We start from the raw sequence: 4,515 nt of genomic DNA on the forward strand, positions 1-4,515 counted from the left end.
CACATATATATATATATAGTTTATTTTTTTGATATTCAAGTATCTAGTCAGAGATCCTCATTGGGAATATTTGGGGACCGGGACAGGGATGGAATACTTATAACCATACCCGTCCCGTCCCCGACTATTGGGGACAAAATAAAAACCATCCCCGCTCCATGGGGATCACAAATGGGGATTCTCTGTGCCTAATGGGCCGGGTCTCCAACGGGGATGGAAAATCCCCAACTAATTAACAGCCCTACTAATAGTGATGTTTAGTGAAAAGATGTTTAAAAGAGTTTATTCGATTTTAAAAGCTAATTTTGAAAAAACTGGTTTTATGAGCTTTCTCAATTAGCTTATTATTCAATTTCTTTTGAAAAACATTTTTACCTTTAATTACTATCATTTAACCTCAAATAAATATTTTACCATATCTTTATTTATCATTTTACACAAACAATTATTAACAACCAACTATATTTTACCAAACAAGTTTACATAATCAACTAGTCAAATCAACTAACAACAAAAATAATCATTGACTTTTTCATTGCAAAATGATGAGTACGTTGATTTTTTTAATTAACACTGTTAGATTTATTCACTCTAGCATCGATTTTGATCACATAGACTTTAATGACCATATAGTATTTGATCATTCATCTCTATAATAACTTTAATTTATATTTATAAATTAGAGTATTTGTTTCCGCTTTTCGAAGCAGCATTTGTGTTTCACTCTAAGCCACACGAAATATAATATTTTATTAGGTTTATACAATATCAAGGTTTAATTTTTTTTTTACGAAAGCAACAACGTTTTAGAGCTATTCACGAAAAGCTAAAAAGTTGAGCTTTTCGTGAAAAGTTTGTATATATTTGGCCCAATACAACACCAGCTCCCTGAATATATCCACAAAAGTAGACTGGCTCCCTGAACTTTGTTAGTGTTTTACCATCTCCCTAAATTTGCTTATTTCGTATCACCGGCTTTCTAAACTTGTTCATAAAAGTATATTAGCTATCTGAACTTTACAAGTATCTCACAAAGTCTTTAAACTTGCTTATTCCGTAATAACTAAGTACAAAAACTTATTAAACCTAAATACTAAAAATACATCTTTATCTATTCGAGAGGCAATTTTTTCTCTTCTCCTACCTTTCAACCTATTATAAGAGTTACTGTGTGTTATAGGTTTGAGAGGTCGAATCGGTCGAGAGTTAGCATTATGGTTTTGTACTTAGTTTTTACAGAATAAGCAAGTTTAGGGAGCTGGTATCAGAGAGTTAATATACTTTTATAGACAAGTTTAGGAAGTTGGTGATACGAAATAAACAAGTTTAAGGAGCTGGTGATACACTAACAAAATCCAGGGAGCCGATACTATAAGTACGCAAAAACTTTTTACTCTCACTTATGATAAAATTTTCATTTTATATTGTTTTTTATTTTTATAAATATGTTGATGTAGCATTTAATTATTCTTTTTGTACACGGTCTAGCCCCCCGACTTTTAGGTCCTGGTTCCGCCACTGATCATCAGTATCTATTACATAATCTGGGTATAGCCTTACATTTCTCAGTCTAACTAATCAAGTGGTTAGTGATATCCTTTCTTCTTCAAAAGAGTAGCTAACAATCCCGTCGCTTCGTTCAAGACAAATTTCGATTCTTCCAAAAATTTCTGAATTTTGAAGGTTATTAATAGATATTCGTGTACAGATCAACTATTAGTAATGTGTTCTTGTGATTTCCGCTACGTAACAAATAAAGATTAATATTGTTTTTATTTATATATTCAATATATATATATATATGTATGTATGTATGTCATTGTAGTTTGTGAGAATGAAAAACTAACATAGCCGCCCATATTTAATAACTTTTTCATGAAATCAAAGGGTAAATATTATTATTAAATTAATAAAACTGTATTATTGCAATCATTACAATTAATAATAATAGAATTCTGTTGAATAAATTGAACAATAATGCCTTTAGTTATTCACCAGAAAAAATAATGTGTTTTTAACTAAATTAATTGAACATGAAAACAAGTGCAAGTCAGAGAAATAAAATAAAGAGTTGAGAATCATTGAAAGTTGAGAAATTCAACTGGTTAAATCCACCGTTAAACAACGGGTGTTTGTTTCCGCTTTTCGGACGAGCGTTTAGCGTTTCATTTCAAACCGTATGAAATATAGCGTTTGATTAAACTTATATAATCACATCGTTTAACATTTTCGCTCGAAACAGCAATATTTTGGAGCTTTTCATGAACAACTATTTGTAGTTATTTGCTATTGACAAAATTATCCTTTTTATTTTCATGAAATATATTTCTTATTTAATACTATTTCTATTTCTATAACATCCTCACCGAAAAAATTAACAAGATTCTGTTGCGTTGATTAAATTTTTTATTTTTTATTTAGATTGTTTTTATTAATTTGTGTAATAGATTTTTTATTTTGTAATTTATTCGTTGATTAATTTAAAACATATCCATATTAGACATTTTAAATACTAACTGCAACTGTCAATATAATTTTACCAAACACTACTAATTAAACAACTAATGACAAACAGCTAACAACAACATCAAACAGTTTATTGCAATTGCAAACAGCTAATTACAACAAAAACTATTTGCTAACAGTTGAACCAAACAGGCTCGAAGTTACATGGTTGTCTCAAAATAATAACTCAACTTCAATATATCTCAATAAAATCGATCAATTTTAAATTTTATTTCTATTAAGTCACTAGACGACTAAAGAGCAAAAAAAAACGAAAAAGTACGTGGCTATCACATCAGTAGTAGTCAAATTTCAGTGGCAAATACCTGATTGGACCGTTGATGGGCAATTTTACACGTGCTTATGTAATTTTTTTTTGCTAACTCGAACTCGCTCAAATTTTTTTTTTTTTTTGCGTATATGTACATATTATCGTAATGCGACCGGGCCGCCCTTTATATGTACATATTATCATCTGAGTGGTTCAAAACCAATTTTATATACTACTGTAAAACTTCTCAAAATTAAGATTCATTTGGACTATAAAAGTAAAATTAAATTGTTTTGAACAAATTTAGAAAAATTTATCGCCTATCATATATTAATCAAGTTGGATTTTGTAATTAAATAAAAATTCAATTAGTAATTAACCACGTCGAATCTTAATTTTTCGGAAATAGGAGACAAACACCATAAATAGTAGAGATAGTTCCAACGGTCCGAAACCATTCATGATAGAGGTGATTTCAGCGGTAAGGAGGCCTAGGCCTAGAAAGGCCCCCCTTGTCTCTGCCTCTGTCAACTTTCACTGCTACCAAACGACACGTGGTGGCACCTAGATGCGTCGTTTCGGTCAGCTAGGTGGCTAACACGTGTCGTTTTAGTAGCAGCGAAAGTTGACTATTACTGATGCGTCTGTCACATCATGTTTTCAGTGTTTTTTCTCTCTCTTGAGGTCGTTAAAGTAACTTCATTGATATAAAATTTAAAGTTAAATGATTTTATATATTGAGACAAATTGAAGTTGAGTGACTATTTTAAGGCAACTATAAAAATTCAGTGACCATGCATTTAATCCTACAATTCTACCCTTACACTTCGGTATGTGTCATGTGTAGCAATATATATAGTTGACTTTGTTACAAAAAGTAAACAACAAAAAAGAAAAAGAAAAAAAAAAGTCTATATAAATTTATAGTTAAAAAATTTGGAAGTATGGAATATTTTTTGGTACCTTTGTACTAAGCAATTAGTTTAATTTTGTACCATTTTCCACATGACTCCATGCGCATGACCAGCATATCATATAATCTATACTATATATAATTACGGAAGCAGAGAGAAATGAGAACAATTGTTTTAGAGGTCTTTTTGATGAGTTATCAACGTAATAAAAAATCAGATTAAAAATATTTAATTAATTAAAAATAACAAATTTATATTTATAATATATTAAATAATTACTAGCCTATTAATTAAAATAATAAAAGAAAGCAAGAGTTACGGGAAGATGAAAAAACACAAAGCAAAGAAAATCCAAAAGTCACAAATAAACTTCTATATAAAGCATGATAGATAGTATTCCACCATTATATTCATTGGTCACGATAGATAGTATTATATTTCTGAAGGTAAATATTCGATTTTTTTCATATGTTGTAGTTATTTTGTTCTCAATTATGTTGTTGTTTTATTTTTATTAAACAATAGTTGTTATAGCTTCATCTTTCAGATTCATTTCTGTTGTTATCCAGGTTCTATACCTCTCGCTATCTTATCCATGTTTTCTTTTCTATTTGTCTTTTTTTTCCAAACTGATAGCTTCAATTGAAGAAATCTGACAGAAATAGAAGATGTATGAACAACTAAAACCGGAAAACACAAAAGTGTCAAAAATTACAAGAAATTCTTATATTTCTCAAGGTAATTATTCGATTTTTTTCATATGTTGTTGTTATTTTTGTCCTCAAAATGACTAAAATAAAGATTTTGTATATTTGCATTCTTTTT

Source organism: Euphorbia lathyris, chromosome 9 (assembly GCF_963576675.1).
Source record: "Euphorbia lathyris chromosome 9, ddEupLath1.1, whole genome shotgun sequence".
NCBI classification, from domain to species: domain Eukaryota; kingdom Viridiplantae; phylum Streptophyta; class Magnoliopsida; order Malpighiales; family Euphorbiaceae; genus Euphorbia; species Euphorbia lathyris.